General features: G+C 44.8%; 1 pseudogene; it reads right to left on the bottom strand.

Moving 5' to 3' along the window:
* Positions 1-8,216: 8,216 nt before the first annotated feature.
* The window catches only part of LOC129711748 (tumor necrosis factor receptor superfamily member 5-like), a 52,090-nt pseudogene continuing 36,315 nt past the window's right edge, over positions 8,217-23,991 (bottom strand).

Below are 23,991 nucleotides of genomic sequence, written 5' to 3'. Positions count from 1 at the left end.
GAGGAGGAGCAGGAAGAAACAATTAGTCTTGTAGGAAAGTCCTGCTTGTGGATTTTGATAAAATGGGCAGTGTGGGGTTGTGGAACTGTAAGGTTGGAGGCCGTGGAGGGGAAATCACAAGAGAAACACTTTATCCTGCGATATGCTTTGGATCTGGTGTAATTATGTATCACTTCAGGGTAAATAGAACACGCACAGGAAACACTGCACTCAATTATTTCAATTAAGCTGTAATCAGCATTGTTTTCAACATTAATTGTACAGTAAATACGATTATATGTACAGGACCTTTAAATAATGCAGAAATATTATCTGCTTACCTGATTTGCTGGGGTTTTTTTAATTGAAACCTATCAGAAACAACTTTACATTACATATTTTGATGTGAAATCGATGTTTTTCAAAACAAAGTCACTGGAGTTTTGATCTGGCAAGAATGGTGTGTGGGATGTTTCTATTTTGTCAAAGTGAAGATGCAAATCCCGCCACAACTATTCTCTTTGGCTCAGTTTAGTTTGACAGAAGATCCAACTACAGCTGGAGGGAACTTACTTTAAATTGACAAGCATTGCGATATTGTTACGAGTGGGATATACAACAGCTCAGAGTGGGGATAAGGACTTCTCCCAAAGTCCACAAAAGAAACCCGTGGGAATCCCAGCAGTTCCAACAACAAGAGACATTTATTGCCATATACGCCAATTGGTACAGTGAAATTTGTGGTCACCATACAGCCATACGAATAAAATAAAGAACACAGAACACGATAATCTTTAACATAGACATCCCCACAGCGGTATCAAAGTTTCCCACTGTGAGGGAAGGTACCAAAGTTCAGTCCTCCTACCCTGTTGTCCTCTGTTGTTCACCCGTGGTCGGGGCCTCCCGAGCCCTCTGTAGTAGCCGCTACAGGCGGCCCGATGTTCAGGCCCGCTCGCTGGGATGATGGTTTCCCAGATCGCACACAAAGGTGCATCTCCATAATTGCCACTTAAAAATGCAATTTCCAATCCAAAGACCTTGTCCAACTAACCAAGCAACAACCAATCCTTTAATGCATTTTTAATACCATTAACCCCCAATCCTGATCGGGCGAGTGGGCAGAGAGGGTAGGGTAGATCTAGTAAGGAAATAAATGCAATCCTTCGCAAGTGATGGCATAGGTTCAGATGTCAAATCGTTTTGGGTAGATCTAATAAACTATGGTAAAATGATCCTGATGGAAATTATAAGCAGACGTCCAAATAGCAGCCAGGAAGTAGGGATCAAATTACATCAGCAGTTATAATCGGCAATGTTACTGTGGTGATGGGTGATTTTAATAGGCAAGTGGTCTGGGGAATTCAGGTTGGTACTAGATCCCAAGAGAAGGGATTTGTAGAGTGCCTACAAAACAGCTTCTTCGAACAACTTGTGTTTGAGTCTACCAGGGAAAAGGCAATTCTGGATTTGGTATTGTGTAACAAACTGGATTTGATTAGGGAGCTTCAGGTAACGGAACCCCTAGGAGGGAGTGACCATAATACGATAAAATTCATCCTGCAGTTTGAAAGATTAAATCAAATATGCGGTTTACCTACAGTACCTGCGACTCCACATAGGAACTAAATCTCTGCACGCCTAGATCACTCTGCTCTACAACACTCCCCAGAGCCCTATCATTCACTGTTTAAGCCCTACCCACGTTAGACTTTCCAAAATGCAACACCCCACATTTCTCTGTATTAAATTGCATCAACCATTCCTCATCTTACCCGGCCAACCGATTAAAATCCTCTTGCAATTTTTCACAGCCATCTTCACTATTTGCAATGCCACCCACTTTTGTATCATCTGCAAACTTGCTAATCTTGCCAAGTACATTCTCATCCAAATCATTGATATAGATGACAAAAAAGTAACGGGCCCCGCACCAAACCCTGAGGCACACCACTAGTTACAAGCCTTCAGTCCGAGAAACAACCTTCCATCATCACCCTCTGCTTACTGCCTGAATCTAATTTTCTATCCATTCAGCTATCTCTCCTTGGATCCCATGTGATGTAACCTTACAGAGCAGCCTACCATGCATAACCTTGTTGAAGGCTTTGCACAAGTCCATATATACAACATCCACAGCTTTGTCCTCATCAACCTTATCGGTCACTTCAAAAAACTCAAATCAGATTCGGAGGCACGACCTCCCGCGTACAAAACTATCCTGACTATCCCTCATCAACCCATCTAAGTGCATGTATATCCTATCCCCATTCCTCTCCAGAGATGCTGCCTGTCCTGCTGAATTACTCCAGCATTTTGTGTCTATCCCTCAGAATACTCTCTAGTAACTTCCCAATTATAGATGTTGAGCTCACTGGCCAATATTTCCCAGCATTTTCTCTGCAGCCTTTCTTGAATAGATGCATATTTGCCACCCTCCAGTCTTCTGACACCTGTATTTAATGATGATTTGTTAATTTCAACTAGGGCATCCACAATTACCTCTCTAGTTTCCCACAATGTCTTCGGATGGATACTGTTGTCAAATGGGTGGAGAAAGTGACAGAAGCTGGAGGTGTGAAGGGGACAAAAGGTATCGGATAAGGAAAGAAATAAAATCTAAAGTTGGAGAGAATGGAAGGGGGGGGGAAGAAGAATGGGGGGGGGGGGGGGAATAAAAGGGAACTGGACTCGGGGATGGGAGTGAGTGCAGGTAGGAGGGGAAGGGAGCTGGGAGATGGCGAGAGTGATGTGTGCAAACCAGGGTGTGAGGAGGGTGCTAAGAGAGAGGAGCTGAGACTGGTATTACTTCAAATTGCAGAATACAATGTTCATACCGCTGCCTTGTAAGCTATCCAAGTGGAATACGAGGTACTGATCCTCCAGTTTGTGTGTGGCTGCACTCTGGCAATGGACGAGGCACCGCTCCGTGTGGGAATGGGAAGGGGAGTTAAAATGGTTATGAACTGGGAGTCCTGCAGGCCTTGGAGGAACAAGTGCAAATGGTGAAACGATCGCTGAGTCGACGCTTGGTCTCGCCGTTGTAAAAGAGGCCACATCGGAGACACTGCATGCAGTTAGAGGAGGTGCGTGTGAACCTTTGTCTCACCAGGGACGACTACTGGTATTCCTTGAGGGATGTGAGATAGGAAGGTTTGGGACATCTGCAGTTGTCGGGCCAAGTGCCTGGAAAGGGGATCGTTTGGAAGGGATAATAGTGAACAAAATAATTTATCAATGACATTGGAGCTGTGCTCAGCCACGCAGTCATGGGACTGATCAGTCAATGTTGGCCCAATTTATCCCTCCATTTCCAACACTTCCCTACCATTCATTGACCTCACCATCTCCATCGCAGGGGACAGACTTCTGACCGACATACACTACAAACCAAATGACTCACATGGCTATTTGGACTACACGTCTTCCCACCCTGCCCCCTGTAAAGACTCCATCCCCTACTCCCAATTGCTCCCAGGATGAGACGTTCCACACCTGGGCATCGTAAATGTCCTCGTTCTTCAGGGAACGGGGATTCCCCTCCGCCACCATAGATGAGGTTCGCACCAGGGTCTCATCCATACCCCGCAACAATGCTCTCTCTCCCCATCCGCGCACTCGCAACAAGGGCAGAGTCCCCCTAGTCCTCACCTTTCACCCCACCAGCCGGCAAATACAACATATAATCCTCCGCCATTTCCGCCACCTCCAACGTGACCTCACCACTCGCCACATCTTCCCATCTCCCCGTCTCCCCGTTCCGCAAAGACAGCTCCCTCCGCAACTCCCTTGTCAATTCTTCCCTTCCCTCCCGTACCACCCCCTCCCCGGGCACTTTCCGTTGCAACCGCAAGAAATGCAACACCTGTCCCTTCACCTCCCCCCTTGACTCCATTCAAGGACCCAAGCAGTCGTTCCATGTGCGACAAAGGTTCACCAGTATCTCCTCCAACCTCATTTACTGCATCCGCTGCTCTAGATGTCAGCTGATTTACATCGGGGAGACTAAGCGGAGGTTGGGCGATCGTTTCGCCGAACACCTCCGCTCAGTCCGCAATAACCTACCTGAACTCCCAGTGGCTCAGCACTTCAACTCCCCCTCCCATTCCCAATCCGACCTCTCTGTCCTGTGTCTCCTCCATTGCCAGAGTGAGCAACACCGGAAATTGGAGGAACAGCACTTCATATTCCGCCTGGGTTGCTTGCGTCCGGCTGGCATGAATGTTGAATTCTCCCAGTTTGGCTAGCCCTTGCTTCTCTTCCCCTTCCTTAACCTTCGAGCTCTCTCCTCCCACCCCTCCACCCTCGTGCTCCTCCTCCTCCCTTTTTCCTTCCTTCTCCCCCCCACCCCCCATCAGTCTGAAGAAAGGTTTCGGCCCGAAACGTCGCCTAATTCCTTCGCTCCATAGATGCTGCTGCACCCGCTGAGTTTCTCCAGCATTTTTGTGTACCTTCGATCTTTCAGCATCTGCAGTTCCTTCTTGAACACGGTAATCAAATGTTGTTGGCAGCAACAACTTCAATGCAAAGGCAATTACAGTGGGCTGTGATAAAAATGAAGTAATTACAAGCACATCGATAATACTGAGGTACTAACCTTTTCTAGAACAGAACCTGACAAACAGGAATGCTTTGAAGCAGAATGTTCTCATCATTGCCTTCCCCAATACAATCCACTAGTCCGCATGTGAAAAATGGGAGATTTGGTTGAGGCTCAGACTGTTGTAGCTACTGCATTCCAACATGCCATCCAGCAATAGAATATACAGAAAAATATTAATCCTGCTGTGTGATTATTTGAGATGTTGCTTGAATATGCTCACTTCAATCTCTTTGCACTAAGGTTGCTCGTTGCTTCTTGGAGGCATTGATGGTGAGTCAGATGGATTCACATTGATGTTATTCCCAACTGGAGATGGTCTGTCATCCTAACTAATCTGTAGAGATAAACATATTATTAAACTTGCAAGTTTGGAAAATTACATTTTAAAAGTGGTGATTTACTTGTAATTGTTTGACAATGAAAGCGACAGAATATTTACACCACAATGTTTGGCACGGACTCTCATTCTTTGGTTAAATTGTCAGGACATCTTTCATGGCACTCTCCATCTTCACGTTGAATGTCAAATGTTGTCCATAGGCCACTAGACTATCTATAGTCCTCCTCATCAGCCCTGGTACTGCCATCCTCACTGTGCAGTACTGGCTCCCCAACAAACTCCCTGCCTCCTACATTTCACCTGATCACTTGAACAAACATCCTGCCCCCCACAACATCACAGACATTACATCATCTCTAGTTTGCCATTTCCTTTCCTCATGCTCACCTCACCTCTGATATCCTATCTTTGGCTGTTCTTCACTCCCTGAATGCCTTCCCTTTTGTGACCAAATCCTGTGATGCAACATGCTGATGCCACCTCTGACTTCAAGCACACCAGATCATTCAACAATGGCAGGATGTGTATCCATGAGCATCCCTAAGATGCTGATCCTTGCTGTATTGCTTGCAACCTGGAGTACTGTATTTAGTGTTCATATTGTGGCCCACATTGGAAAACGCAAATGAAGATTTGGTCACAGCTCTCAGTCTACAGGGGCAATTCTGAACTTCCCATTATCTGTCACTTTCATTCTTCATCCCAGTCCCACTCTGATCTATTTGTCTGTGGCTTCCTGCATTGTTGTAACAAGACATAATGTTAGCTTGATTAACGGCATCTCATCTTCCATCTCGGCATGTTGCAGTCTTCCAGTCTACCGAAGCTTCAGGTAATTCACTTTCTCTGCCTGTATCACAACTGACCATTGACGGTTATCCTTCTTTGATCTTGGCGGAGTTTCACAATATTTGAAATGCCTCTGGCCACAAATTCTCCCTGTGGTATCCACGATCTCCATCACATATATTCCTTTTGACCTATCCATTCGACCTGTGCAGATCGATCTCCTCTCCTGCCAGTTAGCGCCGCGTGGATTTGTCTCTTCTGCCATTCTACGGGACGGTCCGCCCCATCCTGCGCCATCGCGTCTTTACTGGAGCCGAGGATGGCCGGCAGAGGTCTCCAATCGGAAACAATTTTCGGAGGCACCGGAAGCAGCCAAGCACAGCCCAGAGTCGCCAAACGGAAAGCGGAGACTCTCATCCCGGCGGAGAACAACCGCCTCGCACACCCCTCGTCCCGTCCACATACCCCTCCCCCTGCCCACACACCCCTCACCCCTACCCCGCTCACACACACAGCCTCCAAAAGACATGCCCCCCACACATCCCTCCACCCTTCCTCCCACACCCTCATGTTCATGTAGACACCTCCCCTACTACCCCACATCCCCCACACCATCCTCTCCCCCCTTCCCGCTCACACTCACCACCTCTTCCCTCATCCCCTCCCACCCAACACCCCCCCTGTCACACAACCCACTTCCCTCCCCCCCCCCCCCCCTCCCACTCATGAAGAGGAGAGGGAGGGAGGGAGTGCTCGGGGATGAGGGGAAATGAGCCGCAGCCTGCGCAGTTAGGGGCTATGGGTGAGTGGTGGAATTTTGTGTTGGGGAAGAGGTGAGCGGTGGAATATTGCATTGGGGAATGGATTGCCCAGGCCTCCTGTGTGACTGGGACCCAACAGGTCCCACTTAGTCTAGTTTTATTAAAATCCAGTTCCATGGGTTCAGTGGGAGCTGATAAGGCCGATGTGGGATGAGATTGTAACTTGTATCGTAAATATTTTAGTCATTTGCCAGACACAGGACACAACGTCACGTGCGATCCTGCTTCCCTATGTCTATCAAACTTTCCAACTGCTCCTCCTTCTATTGTAGGGTGGGCTGAGACTCTTCCACCCACCCACCCTTTCCACTCATCATTTTAATTTAATTTTTCTTGTGTTTTGTGTTTTTATGACTGTTGTCAGATCAATTTCCCTCCTGGGATAAATAAAAGTTCTATCGTATCGTATCATTTTGCACCTCACGCTATAAGGCACTGATCAGCTGATGTTACTCCCTTTGATCTGCTTTGGATCCAGTGTAATGATGCATCATTTCAGGGGAAGTAGAACATGCACAGGAAACATAATACTAAATTATTTGACAAACAGCAGCAAACTGTTTGTGTTGTTTTCAACTTTAATTGTGCAGAAAATAAAATTTAATAAACATGAGCTTTAAATATTGGTGAGATATTTTGTGCTTAACCCGTTCTCTCGTCTATAATTGAAACCTATCAGAAACAAAAATGTAAGGTTTTCAGTATAAAGTGTGAAATTGGTTTACCATATCTTTAGTCTGTCATGTTTTAACATGAAATGAATTGGTGATTTACAAACTATTCTGCCAGTTATATGCCACAAAGGTTCTCTTTGGCACAGTTCAGGTTGACATAAGATGGAGTTGACTTTAAATCAATAGTGTTGTGATAATGCTGGGAGTGGGATATACAACAGCTCAGGGTGTGTATTGTCTGAAGTCTGAAGGCAGCACCACAGCAGCAGGACCCAACAGGCATGAGCGACCAAAGCAGAATTCTTCAGAACCACAATAAGGCAAAAGAATAAGTGGTTCTCTCAAGTTCATAACTTCTAGGAATAGAATACGGCCATTCAGGCCATCAAGTCTACTCTGCCATTCAATCATGGCTGATCTATCTTACCCTCTAAATCCTATTTGCCCCATAACCCCGGACACCTGTACTAATCAACAATCTGTCAGGTTGACACCGAAACTCTGGGAATCCCAGCAATTACAATAATATCAGTTGGCTCACAAAGGTATCCTAAAGAAAATTTTCAGGAAGGAATTTCCAAACTTTAGAGGAGTGGTGGAGAGTGAATTCAGGGAAGATCAGGAGAGTTGGAGTTTGCAGACCCAGAGGTCTGCACAAGGCTGAAGGGATCAGACTGGAGTTGGGGGGGGATAGCCGAAGGACATGATAACATGTATTTAGATTTTAAAGTTGAATTGCACTTGTAGCAGGAGTGAATGTTAATCAGCAAGCAGAGCAGCAGAATAGAGAAGTGAAAAAGTAGCAAAGGCATGGCTGACGATTTCAGTAAAAGAGGAGCTGATGCACGACAGAGGCAAGTGCAGGAAGTGAAAACAGGCCTTCTTCATAGTGGTGTGAATGTATGCACAAAATCCCAGTTCTAGGTTGATGACAACATCGAGGTGGAGAATGACTCCTCTCAGTTTCAAACAATTTCCTTAAGTGGAAATAATGACAATTAACAAAAATGGCAATTTTAGATCTTTTAGTACAGTGAGCAAAAAGATTGGTTCAATTCAGTCGCACAATAGTTTGGTGATTGTAAATACCAATATTAAAAAATTGATGATCATTTCCAAACTGGCTAAAAAAACATTGGATTCAGAAAATGATAACAGAAAGATGTACACAATAAATTAATAACATACGTGGTCTGAGTCCAGGATATTTCCAGGAAACAATCGCCCCAATTAAAATCAAAATGACAACCAGAATTGCGATAACTGGAATGACAACTCTTATATTGTAATATTCTGCACACTTCACATCAGCTTCATTGCTCCCGTGTTTAACCAGTTGTAGATTGAGCTTTTCACATCTGGGGAATTTATATTAAAAAAATAATGAATAATGCATTCCCAAAGGTAGCTTTGTTTAAGTAAAATGAATCAGTTACAATTAATCTATTATTGAAATTTCATTGCAACCCCAGCATTCTGAGGTTTACCACTTTTGGCATGATAACGACATCAGGAATAGGTCAACCGCTCATCTTCAAAACAGTTCTATAGAATATTTATGTTTCACCAGCGTGAGCAGACAAGACCTTGGTTTAACACCTGTCCTTGGGCACTGAGATGTCAGCCCTGATTGGGGGCTGTAGGGAGACTGACATTCTGGCAGCCAGGTTTGCTAAGGCTATACGTGTGGGTTTAAATTAAATAGTTGGGGGGAGAGATTGACAAATTGGGAGTATAAAGATGGAGTTGAAGGGGAAGTGACTGCAGGAAAACTTACAAATGATTCTCAAATTAATGGGAAGGAAAGTTTGAGAAGGGATAAAAGAGTAAGGTCAGGACCAATTGCGAGCGGTGCGAGGGGGGACGTGAATACGGAGGTCAAAGTGTTGTATATGAATGCACAAAGTATAAGAAATAAAGTGGACGAGCTTGAGGCTAAGTTAGAAATTGGCAAGTATGATGTTGTGGGAATTACAGAGACATGGCTGCAAGAGGGCCAGGGCTGGGAACTGAATATTCAAGGGTATACCTCCTAACGAAAAGACACACAGGTGGGCAGAGGGGGTGGGGTTGCTCTGTAGGTGAGGAATTAAATTCAGTCGCTTGCAAGGGGTGACATGGAAACAGGAGACGTGGAGTCAGTATGGATAGAATTAAGGAATGTAAGGGTAAAAATACCCTAATTGGACCCAAATACCCTAATCTACAGGCCCCCAAACAATAGCATGGACATAGGGTGCAAGTTGAATCAGGACGAAATTGGCATGTAGCAAAAGTAATGCTGTGGTTGTTATGGGAGATTTCAACATGCAGGTAGACTGGGAAAATCAGGTTAGTACTGGACCCCAAGAAAGGGACTTTGTAGAGTGCCTTTGTGATGGATTCTTATAGTAGCTTGTATTGGAGCCTACCAGAGAGAAGGCAATTCTGGATTTAGTGTTATGTAATGAACCAGATTTGATAAAGGACCTCGAGGTTAATGAGCCATTAGGAAGTAATGACCATAACATGGTCACGTTTAATCTACAATTGGAGAGGGAAATGGGTAGATCGGAGGCGCCAGTGTTATAGTTGAATAAAGGGGACGATGAGGCCATGAGGGAGGAGCTGGCCAAAGTTGACTGGAAAGATATACCAGCAGGGATGAGAGAGGAACGAAAATGGCAGGTATTTCTAGGGATAATACAGAAGGTGCAGGATCAGTTCATTCCTAGGAGGAAGAAAGATTCCAAGGGGAGTAAGTAGCTACCGTGGCTGACAAGGGACGTCAGGGACAGTATAAAAATAAAAGAGAAGAAGTGCAATGTAGCAAAGATAAGCCGGTAGCAAGAGGATTGGGTAATGTTTAAAGAGCAACAGAAAATAAATAAAAAGACAACACGGGGAGAAAAGATGAGGTACGAAGGTAAGCTAACCAAGAATATAAAGCAGGATATTAAAAGCTTCTTTAGGTATGTGAAGAGAAAAAATATAGTTAAGACCAAAGTTGGACCCTTGAAGACTGAAAAAGGTGAATTTATTATGGGGAACAAGGCAATGGCATATGAGTTGAACAGGTATTCAAGAATGAACTGCAGATGCTGGAAGATCGAAGGTACACAAAATTGCTGGAGAAACTCAGCGGGTGCAGCAGCATCTATGGAGCGAAGGAAATAGGCGACGCTGAACTGGTATTTTGGATCCGTCTTCACAAAGGAGGACACAACCAATCTTCCTGATATATTAGTGGCCAGAGGATCTGGGGTGACGGAGGAACTGAAGAAAATCCACATTAGGCAGGAAATGGTGTTAGGTAGACTGATGGGACTGAAGGCTGATAAATCCCCAGTGCCTGATAGTCTACATCCCAGGGTACTTAAGGACGTGGCTCTAGAAATCGTGGATGCATTGGTAATAATTTTCCAATGTCCTATAGATTAGTTCCTGTGGATTGGAGGGTAGCTAATGTTATCGCACTTTTTAAGAAAGGCGGGAGAGAAAACAGGGAGTTATAGACCAGTTAGTCTGACATCGGTAGTGGGGAAGATGCTGGTCAATCATAAAAGATGAAATAGCCGCACATTTGGATAGCAGTAACAGGATCGGTCCGAGTCAGCATGGATTTATGAAGGTGAAATCATGTTTGACTAATCATCTGGAATTTTTTAAAGATGTAACTAGGAAAATGGACAAGGGAGAGCCAGTGGATGTAGTGCACCTGGACTTTCAGAAAGCATTTGATAAGGTCCCACATAGGAGATTAGTGGGCAAAATTAGGGCACATGGTATTCGGGGTGGAGTGGGGATTAATGGGTCCCTTTCAGAATGGCAGGCAGTGACTAGCGGGGTACAGCAAGGCTCGGTGCTGGGATCGCAGCTATTTACAACATACATCAATGATTTGGATGAAGGGATTCAAAGTAACATTAGCAAATTTGCAGATGACACAAAACTGGGTGGCAGTGTGAACTGTGAGGAGGATGCTATGAGAATGCAGGGTGACTTGGACAGGTTGGGGAGTGGGCGAATGCATGGCAGATGATGTTTAATGTGGAGAAATGTGAGGTTATCCATTTTGGTAGCAAAAACAGGAAGACAGATTACTATCTAAATGGCGTCAAGTTAGGAAAAGGGGAATTACAGCGGGATCTGGGGGTTCTTGTTCATCAGTCTATGAAAGTAATCATGCAGGTACAGCAGGCAGTGAAGAAAGTGAATGGCATGTTGGACTTTATAACCAGAGGAGTTATAGGAGCAAAGAGGTCCTTCTGCATTTGTACAGAGCTCTAGTGAGACCACACCTGGAGTATTGTGTGCAGTTTTGGCCCCTAATTTGAGGAAGGACATTCTTACTTTTGAGGGAGTGCAGCGTAGGTTTACAAGATTAATTCCTGGGATGGCGGGACTGTCATATGCTGAGAGAATGAAGCAGCTGGGCTTATAAACTCTGGAGTTTAGAAGGATGAGAGGAGATCTTATTGAAACATATAATATTGTTAATGGTTTGGACATGCTGGATGCAGGAAACATGTTCCCGATGTTGGTGAAGTCCAGAACCAGGGGCCACAGTTTAAGAATAAGGGGCAAGCCATTTAGAACGGAGATGAGGAATCACTTTTTCTCACAGAGAGTTGTGAGTGTGTGGAATTTTCTGCATCAGAGGGCAGTGGAGGCAGATTCACTGGATGCTTTCAAGAGAGAGCTGGATACGGCTCTTAAAGACAGCGGAGTCAGGGGGTATGGGCAGGAACGGGGTACTAATTGGGGATGATCAGCCATTATCACATTGAATGGCGGTGCTAGCTCGAAGGGCCGAATGGCCTACTCCTGCACTTATTGTCTATTGATTCTCACGGATCACATTCTTCCAACTCGTGTGAAATGCTTTGTGCCATACCCTTCTGCTGCTTGTTAAGCACTGGTATTATAGATGTCCCTTTAACGAGGGTGGGGACCTCAGGCTGTTGTTGTGAGAGGTTGAAGATTTCCATGAAACCTCTAGTCAGTTGCTTTGCACAGGTTTTTAGAATACAGGTATACCAACAGGGTCGTTTGTTTTCAGAGGTTCACAATCATTCCTAGTGGCCTTCTGGAGAAGGTACTTGGACTTCATGCATGATCTAGATCGCATGACGAGAACACCCAGATGTGGTCTGGTCCTCAGTAGATTGCGGATCTTCTGGTGCATCCATGGCTTCTGCTTGGGGAACACTCGGACTGTCTTGGTAGGAACACATTCTTCCTCTCCAGTTCCTTCTCATCCATGTCAACTTCCGTGCTGATTTCATCACACCATTCTCCTCTACATTTCCACACACCTATATCAGAGCTCCCGGTTGCTTCCATTCTTAAGTTTCCAATGAAAACAAAAAAATCAAATCTCATTACCCATCGGAGGAACAGGGAAATAAATTTGGTTCTTTTTGATTTGGATGAGGGGATTAAAGGTCTTATGGACAAGTTTGCAGATGATATGAAAATAGGTGGAAGGGCAGGTAGTGTGGAGAAAGCAGGGACTCTGGACAGGGTTGGAGAGTGCGCAGAGAAGTGGCAGATGGAATATAGTGTAACAAAGTGTGGAGTCATGCATTTTGCTATTAGGAAGAGAGGCGTAGACTATTTTTTTAAATAGGGAGAGTATCCAGAAATCGGAGGTGCAAGGGGACTTGGGAGTGCAGGATACCCAAAAAGTTAATTTGCCAATTAAATCGGTAGTGAGGAAGGCAAATGCAATGCTAGCATTTATTTGAAGAGGGCTAGAATGCAAAATCAGGGAAGTAATACTGAAGCTCTTTAAGGAGCTAGTCAGGCTGCATTTACAGTAGTGTGAGCAATTTTGGGCACCATATCTGAGGAAGGATGTGCTGGCTCTGGAGAGGGTCCAGAGGAGGTTTACTAAAATGATATTGAGCGTTTGACAGCACTGGGCCTGTACCTGCTGGAGTTTAAAAGAATGAGGGGGACTTCTTTGAAACATACCGAATAGGGAAAAGCTTTGAGAGGGTGGATGTGGAGAGGATGTTTCTACTAGTTGGAGACTCTAGGACTAAAGCTTATAGCCTCATAATTAAAGGACATTCCTTTTGAAAGGGGATGAGAAGATTTTTTTAGTGAATCTGTGGAACATGTTGCCACAGAAGACTGTGTAGGCCAAGTCAATGGATATTTTTAATGCAGAAATAGATTCTTGATTATAATGAATGTCAGGGGTTATGAGCAGGAGTATTGGGTTAGGAGGGAGAGATAGACCAGCCATGATTGAATAGTGTAGTAGAATTGATGGGCCAAATGGCTTAATTTCGCTCCTATCACCTATGACCTTAGTTATTCTTGGTTATAATTCAAGGGCCGAATGGCCTACTCCTGCACCTAATTTCTATGTTTCTATGTTTCTAAGTTAATCTTTCATTTCAATTATTATAACAGTTAAATTAAATTATGAAGTAGAGATTGGGATGCAGGACCGCTGATATTTTTTACCAGTGTTAAGTGTGATTGACTATGTCAGAATTATCCAGCATTATCTAATAGTTGTAAAGTTTCTACCATTATCTGAATTAATTATGAGGGTATTACAATAATCTGAACCTTCTCTGTGGAGTGGTGGTTATTTTGAGTATGAAGAAAAGTATTTCTGGTCTTTCTAAGCTCTGATGATGCAGTAATCTCTGAATTAAATGTGACAATCATTATGATTGTTCTAACTGGGAGTTGCTGACCAAATGCTAAAGGTTCCCAGGTGTGCCTGAAGGGAAGATCCCGACAATGCACCAATTCAATGTCACCAAGGGCAAGATAAGAGGAGGGAGATACTTTGCAGATGTACTACCGTAACGTGGGTCAAGAGGATTGTTTCTTTCATTACAAATAAAGAAGCACAGTTCACAGAGATCACAGAGAAAGCACAAAACAACATTTTCAACAAGGTTCCAACTTGTTAACATTACATTGGAGTAAATCATTAATTGTTTCTGAAAGACACATTGTGAATGTCAGGAAGATGGGAACAGGACTTTGTGACATGAGAAAAATCAACAAGAGGTTGCGTTTCCTGAACATGGATCACCATGGATTTTAAAAGTACTCACACTGTTCAATTCTTGCATGCTTCAGTTGATGAATCACTGCCTGAAAATGTTCCCACCGGACACTTCTCACACACGGTATCATTTAACGGTGTTCCTGAAAAATAAAAGAATAAACATCTGGTGAAACCTGCAAATACTGCATTAGAAAGCTCTTGTCAATTTTTCATGCACTCCAGATAAAAATAATTACTTTTCATTGCACCAGAACTAGTTTAACATTGAAAAAAATAAACTTTGTACCTCCATTTCATCAATTATGAAGTGGTCGGCATTGTGAAAACTTCGGAAACATAGAAACATAGAAATTAGGTGCAGGAGTAGGCCATTCGGCCCTTCGAGCCTACACCGCCATTCAATATGATCATGGCTGATCATCCAACTCAGTATCCCGTACCTGCCTTCTCTCCATACCCCCCGATCCCCTTAGCCACAAGGGCCACATCTAACTCCCTCTTAAATATAGCCAATGAACTGGCCTCAACTACCCTCTGTGGCATAGAGTTCCAGAGATTCACCACTCTCTGCGTGAAAAAAGTTCTTCTCATCTCGGTTTTAAAGGATTTCCCCTTTATCCTTAAGCTGTGACCCCTTGTCCTGGACTTCCCCAACATCGGGAACAATCTTCCTGCATCTAGCCTGTCCAACCCCTTAAGAATTTTGTAAGTTTCTATAAGATCCCCTCTCAATCTCCTAAATTCTAGAGATTATAAACCAAGTCTATCCAGTCTTTCTTCATAAGACAGTCCTGACATCCCAGGAATCAGTCTGGTGAACCGTCTCTGCACTCCCTCTGTGGCAATAATGTCCTTCCTCAGATTTGGAGACCAAAACTGTACGCAATACTCCAGGTGTGATCTCACCAAGACCCTGTACAACTGCAGTAGAACCTCTCTGCTCCTATAGTCAAATCCTTTTGCAATGAAAGCTAACATACCATTCGCTTTCTTTACTGCCTGCTGCACCTGCATGCCTACCTTCAATGACTGGCGTACCATGACACCCAGGTCTCGCTGCATCTCCCCCTTTCCCAATCGGCCACCATTTAGATAATAGTCTGCTTTCCTGTTTTTGCCACCAAAATGGATAACCTCACATTTATCCACATTATACTGCATCTGCCAAACATTTGCCCACTCACCCAGCCTATCCAACTCACCCTGCAGTCTCCTAGCATCCTCCTCACAGCTAACACTGCCCCCCAGCTTAGTGTCATCCGCAAACTTGGAGATATTGCCTTCAATTCCCTCATCCAGATCATTAATATATATTGTAAATAGCTAGGGTCCCAGTACTGAGCCTTGGGGTACCCCACTAGTCACTGCCTGCCATTGTGAAAAGGACCCGTTTACTCCTACTATTTGCTTCCTGTTTGCCAGCCAGTTCTCTATCCACATCAATACTGAACCCCCAATGCCTTGTGCTTTAAGTTTGTATACTAATTTTTTATGTGGGACCTTGTCGAAAGCCTTCTGGAAGTCCAGATACACCACATCCACTGGTTCTCCCCTATCCACGCTACTAGTTACATCCTCGAAAAATTCTATAAGATTCGTCAGACATGATTTACCTTTCGTAAATCCATGCTGACTTTGTCCAATGATTTCAGCACTTTCCAAATGTGCTGCTATCCCATCTTTAATAACTGACTCTAGCAGTTTCCCCACTACTGATGTTAGACTAACTGGTCTGTAATTCCCCATTTTGACCACTGAATAATTCCAGCGTTGCATTGGTGCAAAATTACTTGAACCTGTTTTATTTTACTTTTCGCTTCCACGTAGCAACATTTACAAATATCTTCAGTCAGTGACTAGGGCCTAGAAATTCACCCATGCTCGCAGGGCACACTATTGCACAAATATCATTTCCAGCTACTGGTGTGTACAGGCAAGGATCAATGAATGCTGTAATAGTCGGGTTAGGGTAGGGGCCTCCCTGTCAGCAGAGAAACCAGCATAAGTTTTGCAATAACAGTGTGAGGAGGAGGTAGCCACAGGAATATCAAATTGGGAATAAAGAAATTGATTATTATTTAAGATAGACAAAAATACTGGAGAAACTCAGTGGGTGAGGCAGCATCTATGGAGCGAAGGAATAGGTGACGTGAGAGTTGAGACCCTGCTTCAGACGTGTAGATTTTATGTTGAATTTTATTTAGATTTACTTTAATTCATTATTGTCATGTGTACCGAGGTACAGTGAAAGGCTTAACAAAGAACTAGTGCAGATCAAGCAGTCCCACCAATGGGTCCCACTTAGGTCTAGTATAGTTATAAAACTCTCATCTTGTTCTCTTCTGGTTTGCGTTATTTTTAAATTTGTGCAAAAAAGTTACCCAATAATGCTATGATTTTTCACTACCTTACTCGTAATTCTCCTGCTGAAAGTGCATCAAGTTTGATTTCGATCCGTGAAATATCACAAAAGTTGTTCGTCTGTCATTTGCCGGATCAGCGACGCCCCTTCCGGCACCCGCTGTCAATCACTGGCCGCAAGAATAAAGCTGAAGGAGCGGAGTGCGGGCGGGGGCTGGGAGCCGCTGAGCCCACATACCCCTCTTCGCACACCCACCCCCCCCCCCCATCACCACCCGCCCTCTGCACAGACCCCTCCCCCTCCCACATACACACCCTCCCCTACCCACACAACCCCCCCTCCGCCACACCAGGGTGGAACATTACATTGGGGAATGGGTTGCGTTGGGGGACCAGGCCTCCAGTGTGACTGGGACCCAACGGGTCCCACTTAGTCTAGTAATGTTTTATTATTAATATTTAAGTTTTGTGTGGCAATCCTGTTTTTGTATGTCGTTGTCACTTGTGGTCGGAGCACCAAGGCAAATTCATTGTATGTGAATACTTGGCCAATTCATTCATTCATAAATCCACAGATCATTCTAAATTTGTGCAAAGGACTCATTGAAATAAACCCAACAAAGTGTGGATGCTACTTGGACTCCCAATGCAACGATCCAACTCGGAGCAGGCTCCCTTTGGTGCCAGTAATTTCAATGTCTTTGTGCTGCCCAGAATTTAACACCACAGGCCAGGAAAGAATCGCATGGTATTTCAGCACAATTTCTTGGCAATATCCTGACTTGATCAATTTTTCATTAACTGATTCCATTATGCTCCTCGAATTACCACTCAATCCTCAGGTAGCATTTCACAATGGAACACATGGCACTCCAACAACCCACCTTTCTCTTTAACTCCTTGACCTGGTGGGCATGTTGTGTGTTTATTGGCCATCTGACGGTTTTCAATGGAGTAATATCCTTTTCTGGGCTCACATTTCATATTCCGTATTGTGGTACATTCTTCCTTAATTTGAAGTCCTAAATCTGTAAATTAAAAATACATGTGTTAGGTCCAAGTTGAATTACTATGAACTTATTTCTATATTAATCCAGGCAAAAGAAGCAGGATTTAGTTGTTCAACATCTTGTTCATGCTCTGCCATTGGAAAGACCTTCTATCTCAGCAACTCTCTCAACACTATCCCCATATCCCACAATTCTCTCAAAACTATTGTACTGTGACCCCAAGTTCCAGGCACCTCAGAAAGCCATGTAAAGAAATTATTCAATTCAATTCAATTCAATTAAACTTTATTGTCATTGCACAAATACGAGTACAGGTACAACGAAATCCAGTTTAGCGTCTGGTCAGAGTGCAAGATAGTAGAAATAAAAATACTGGTTAAACAATATGTGCACTGTGGATGGATTAAACTGGTACATAGGCAAATAAATATATGCAGATGGGAGAGTATAAGATAGCTAGCGTCGGGACTGTAAGTTCAGCAGTGTAATGGTGTTATTGAAAAAGCTGTTCCTCGGCCTGCTTGTGCGAGACCTGAGGCTCCTGTACCGCCTCCCTGATGGGAGGAGGGCAAATAGTCCATGGTTAGGGTGAGAGGGGTCCTTGATGATTTTCCCGGCCCGTCTCGAGGCATCCATGGCAGGGAGCGGGGCACCGATGATGTGCTGAGCGGTTTTCACCACCCGTTGCAATGCCTTCCTACCAGCTGTGGTGCAGCTACTGTATTATACCGTGAAGCAGGTGGTTAGGATGCTTTCGATGGTACAGCGGTAGAAGTTGGACAGGATCTGGGGGGACAGGTGAGCTTTATTAAGCCTCCTCAGAAAGTAGAGGCGCTGCTGTGCCTTTTTGATCAGTTTGGTGGTATTGAGGGACCAGGACAGATCCTCAGAGATGTGTACCCCGAGGAATTTGTAGTTGGAGACGCGCTCCACCTCAGTCCCGTTTATGTGGATGGGGGGTATGTCTGCCACCTCTGGTCTTCCTGAAGTCAACAATGATTTCCTTCGTCTTCTTTAAGTTGGGGACGAGGTTATTATTGATACAACAGGCTGCCAGGTTCTGGACCTCCTCCCTGTAGGCTGATTCGTTGTTGTCCCTGATCAGTCCTACCACCGTGGTGTCAACAGCAAATTTTATGATGGCGTTGGAGCCATACTTAGGGACGCAGTCATGGATGAAGAGGGAGTAGAGGAGAGGGCTGAGCACACAGCCCTGTGACACACCGGTGTTCAGTGTCAGAGTGGAGGAGGTGAGGTTGTTGATCCTAACAGACTGGGGTCTGTTGGTGAGGAAATCCAGTGTCCAGTTGCAGAGGGAGGTGGTGATGCCAAGTCCGCTGAGTTTGGTGATCAAGCTGGCGGGGATGACGATGAACAACAACCTGATGTAGGAGTTGTTGTTGTCCAGGTGGGTCAGGGCAGAGTGTAGGGCCGCAGATATGGCATCCTTTGTAGACCTGTTGGGCCGGTAGGCAAACTGATGGGGGTCCAGTATGGGAGGGAGGCTGGCTTTGAAGTAAGCCAAGATCAGTCGCTCAAAGCACTTCGCGATGACGGAGGTGACTGCCACTGGGCGAAGGTCTTTGAGACTCCCTGAAGCTGACTGTTTGGGCACTGGCACAATGGTTGAGGTCTTGAGGCAAGTAGGGACGACACCCTGGGCCAGTGACAGATTGAAAATGTCAGTGAAGACCAGGGATAGTTGTCCAGCACATGCCCGGGGATGCCATCGGGGCCGTCAGCTTTGTGCTCATTCACTTTGCTCAGTGCGCCTTGTACAGCAGAGGTGGAGAGACTGAGGGGTTGTTCATTCGGGTGTGGGGCAGCTTTGATGGCTGGTGTTTTGTTGTCCTGATCAAAGCGAGCACAGAAGTAGTTTAGCTCGTCAGGAAGGGATGCGTTGTCTGGGGGGGGGGGGGGGTGTTAACTTTATTGTAGTCAGCAATGGACTTGATGCCTTACCACATGTGTATGGGGTCAGAGTTGTTTTGAAAATGCTCCTCGATCTGCCGTTTGTATTTGAGTTTTGCGCTCCTGATTCCCTATTTCAGGTTGGCCCTGGATGAACTGTATCCCTCAAAGAGTCGCCGGATCTAAAAGTGGCATCGCGAGCCTTCAGCAAGAGTCTGACCTCTCGGCTCATCCACGGCTTCTGATTAGGGAAGGTCTTTATTTGTTTGTGGGTTGTGACGTTGTCGGTGCAGAATTTTATGTAGTCCAAAACAGATGAGGTGCATGTGTTAAGGTGAGGTGTAGGTGTATGTGTTAACTCCAGTCTGTTTGCTGAAACTGTTCCTGTAGTACAGAGACAGCCCTTCAGGTCAAACCTTCAGTCCTCACGGTTGGTTTCACACGTCTGATGAGAGGTGTGTATTTGGGGAGCAGGAACAGAGAGAGGTGGTCAGACTGTCCCAGGTGGGGGAGGGGGAGGGGGAGGGCTTTGTAGGCTTCAGTAATATTAGTGTACACTAAATTCAGAATATTGTCTCCTCTGGTTGGACAGGAGACATGTTGATGGAACCTGGGGAGTACAGTTTTAAGGTTGGAGTGGTTAAAGTCACCCGCAACAATAAAAGCCCCCTCTGGGTGTGCAGTTAGTAGTTTGCTGATAGCAGCTTGCAGCTCTTTCATTGCTAGCCTGGCATTAGCGTCCGGAGGTACAGAGACTGCAGTGATAACAATCGATGTAAATTCTCTGGGCAGATAGAAGGGCCTGCACTTTATCATCAGGTATTCCAGGTCAGCAGAGCAGTGACTACCAGTCCTAACAACATCTGTACACCATGAATTGTTCACATAAATGCACAGCCCGCCGCCCTTGGTCCTCTGTTGTTCTGTCGGCCCTGAAGACAGTGCGCCCATCGTTGTTGTCGTTGAGCCATGTTTCAGTAAAGACCATGGCGTTGCAGTCTGCAATCCGTTTATGTGAGGTGTGAGGTGATCCGTAGCCGTAGTTCATCGATTTTATTCACCAGGGACCGAACATTGGCGAGGGAAATGCTGGGCAGAGCTGGCTGGTGAGGGTTTAGCTTTAGCCTAGCCCGATAGCCTCCCTGCCTCCCACGTCATTGTTTGCGGTCTCTGCACCGCCTCCGGGCACTTCCTGTCGGAGGAGCTGACACTTTAGACCGCGATGACCTGGTGATCTCCGGCGGTAGTTGGAAGTCGCCTAGTGTACTGGTTGTACAGAGAAGACCGAGATCCAGTAGTTCTTGACGGCCATATGAGGTAATCGCTCGACTGTTCTGAGCGAAAACTACTGTAACTATTAACCAGAAAATTACTAACTTGCAAAAACTGTGGAGACGCAGAGCCTCGCGTTGTGCACGCGACGCCATCTTGGATAGAAATTACATGTTCCAACTAGATGGGCTCTCAGGCTTCTTCTAAACTCGGGAGAATAAAGAGCCAATTTGCTTCATCTTTCCTCTTCGAACAATTTCTTATCCCAAGAATTCTAGTTTTCCTCCCCTATCAAAAATATATCCTTAGGTTCGAAGACAAGATCTGTACATCATTCCAGCTATGGTCTCACAATGGCTCCACCAACACTTAATACTCCTTTCTTCCATTATGTTTCTATCAAAGTGGATATCTGCACTTTTTTCCACGTTATATTCCATCTGCCAACTCTCACACGTTCACTTGGAGTCATACAGTCATAGACTGATAGTGTGGAAACAGGCCCTTCAGCCCAACTCGCCCACACCGGCCACCAATTTCTCAGCTACCATAGTTTCACTTGCCTGTCCAATTGTTTCTTAAACGATGGGATAGTCCCAGCCTCAACTACCTCCTTTGTTCCATACACCCATCACCTTTTGTGTGAAAAGTTACCCCTCGGATTCCTATTAAATCTTTTCCCCTTCACCTTGAACCTATGTCGTCTGGTCCTCAATTCCCCTATCCGGGGAAAAGCTGATCTATTCCTCTCATGATTTTGTACCTCTTTAAGATCTCCCCTCATCCTCTTGACCTCCATGGAATAGAGACCCAGCACCTCAACCTCTTCAGTCTGAAGAAGGGTTTCGGCCCGAAACGTCGCCTATTTCCTTCGCTCCATAGATGCTGCTGCACCCGCTAAGTTTCTCCAGCAATTTTGTGTACCTTCAACCTTTCCTTATAGCTCACACCCTCTAGTCCTGGCAACATCCTCGTAAATCTTCTCTGAACCCCTTCAAGCTAGACAATATCTTTTCTGTAACATGGTGCCAGGAACTGAACAGAATATTCTAAATGCGGTCTCACCAACGTCTTATACAACTGCAACATGACCTCCGAATTTCTATACTCAATATTCTAACTGATGAAAGTACCAAAATACTTTTTGACCACCTTAACTACTTGCGACTTAACCTGCAAGGAACCATGCACCTGTACTCCTAGATCCCCCTCTCTACAACACTACCCAGAGGCCTACCATTTACTGTGTAGGTCCTGCCCTTGTTCGATGTCCCAACATGCAACACCTCACACTTTTCTGTATTAAATGCCATCAACCATTTCTCCGTCCACCTGGCCAATCGATCCAAATCCTGCTGCAATTTTTCACAAGCATCGTCACTTGAACTGACTTTTCTCCACTGAAGCTCTCCACATCCTCCTCTTGCCAACTACTTTGTAACTGCATCGAACTTGGATATATTACTCTACCAGAAAACAATGTAGATGCTAAGAAATAAATAAAATCTGGCAAAATAAATATTCAGCACATCAGCAGCAGCTGTGGGATAAGAAACAGAATTAGAATCAGGACAATTACATCTGGCGTCTTCATCAACATTAACTGATGTAGACTGTGGGCATTCATCCCTATGGCATAATTGTGATGGCCCACAAAACCAAAACATTTTGACAGCTTTCTGTGTGTTAACCATTCCTTAATCCATGTCCATATATTACCCACAATTCTATCGGTTCCAATTTAATTAATTTACCTTTTCTGACGCACCATTTTGAAGCCCTGAAAGGAAACACATACCTCTCCCACTAGTATTGATTTACATTATGCCTTACATTGCCACGTTTTGATGGTTTGTGCACAATATCACAAATCTTAACCATAGAACAATATAACAATTACAGCACGGAAACAGGCCATCTCGGCCCTACAAGTCTGTGCCGAACAAATTTTTTTCCCCTTAGTCCCGCCTGCCTGCAGTCATACCATAACCCTCCATTCCCTTCTCATCCATATGCCTATCCAATTTATTTTTAAATGGTACCAATGAACCTGCCTCCACCACTTCCACTGGAAGTTCATTCCACACCGCTACCACTCTCTGAGTAAAGAAGTTCCCCCTCATATTACCCCTAAACTTCTGTCCCTTAATTCTGAAGTCATGTCCTCTTGTTTGAATCTTCCCTGTTCTCAAAGGGAAAAGCTTGTCCACATCAACTCTGTCTATCCCTCTCATCATTTTAAAGACCTCTATCAGGTCCCCCCTTAACCTTCTGCGCTCCAGAGAATAAAGACCTAACTTATTCAACCTATCTCTGTAACTTAGTTGTTGAAACCCAGGCAACATTCTAGTAAATCTCCTCTGTACTCTCTCTATTTTGTTGACATCCTTCCTATAATTGGGCGACCAAAATTGTACACCATACTCCAGATTTGGTCTCACCAATGCCTTGTACAATTTTAACATTACATCCCAGCTTCTATACTCAATGCTCTGATTTATAAAGGCTAGCATACCAAAAGCTTTCTTTACCACCCTATCTATATGAGATTCCACCTTCAAGGAACTATGCACGGTTATACCCAGATCCCTCTGTTCAACTGTATTCTTCAATTCCCTACCATTTACCATGTACGTCCTATTTTGATTTGTCCTGCCAAGGTGTAGCACCTCACATTTATCAGCATTAAACTCCATCTGCCATCTTTCAGTCCATTTTTCCAAATGGCCTAAATCACTCTGTAGACTTTGGAAATCCTCTTCATTATCCACAACACCCCCTATCTTGGTATCATCTGCATACTTACTAATCCAATTTACCACACCTTCATCCAGATCATTGATGTACATGACAAACAACAAAGGACCCAACACAAATCCCTGAGGCACCCCACTAGTCACCTGCCTCCAACCTGATAAACAGCCATCCACCATTACCCTGTAGCTTCTCCCATTCAGCCACTGTTGAATCCATCTCACTATTCCTGCATTTATACCCAACAGTTGAACCTTCTTAACCAACCTTCCATGAGGAACCTTGTCAAAGGCCTTACTAAAGTCCATATAGACAACATCCACTGCTTTACCCTCGTCAATTTCCCTAGTAACCTTTTCAAAAAATTCAAGAAGATTAGTCAAACATGACCTTCCAGGCACAAATCTTCTTTGTCCCTGGCTATTTCTTCATCCATCCACTTAATTCCCCCCCCCA

This window comes from Leucoraja erinacea, chromosome 30, assembly GCF_028641065.1.
Source record: "Leucoraja erinacea ecotype New England chromosome 30, Leri_hhj_1, whole genome shotgun sequence".
Classification (NCBI taxonomy): Eukaryota; Metazoa; Chordata; class Chondrichthyes; order Rajiformes; family Rajidae; genus Leucoraja; species Leucoraja erinaceus.
Note: the sequence above shows the minus strand (reverse complement) of the source record. Positions and strands in the feature narration are given on the sequence as shown.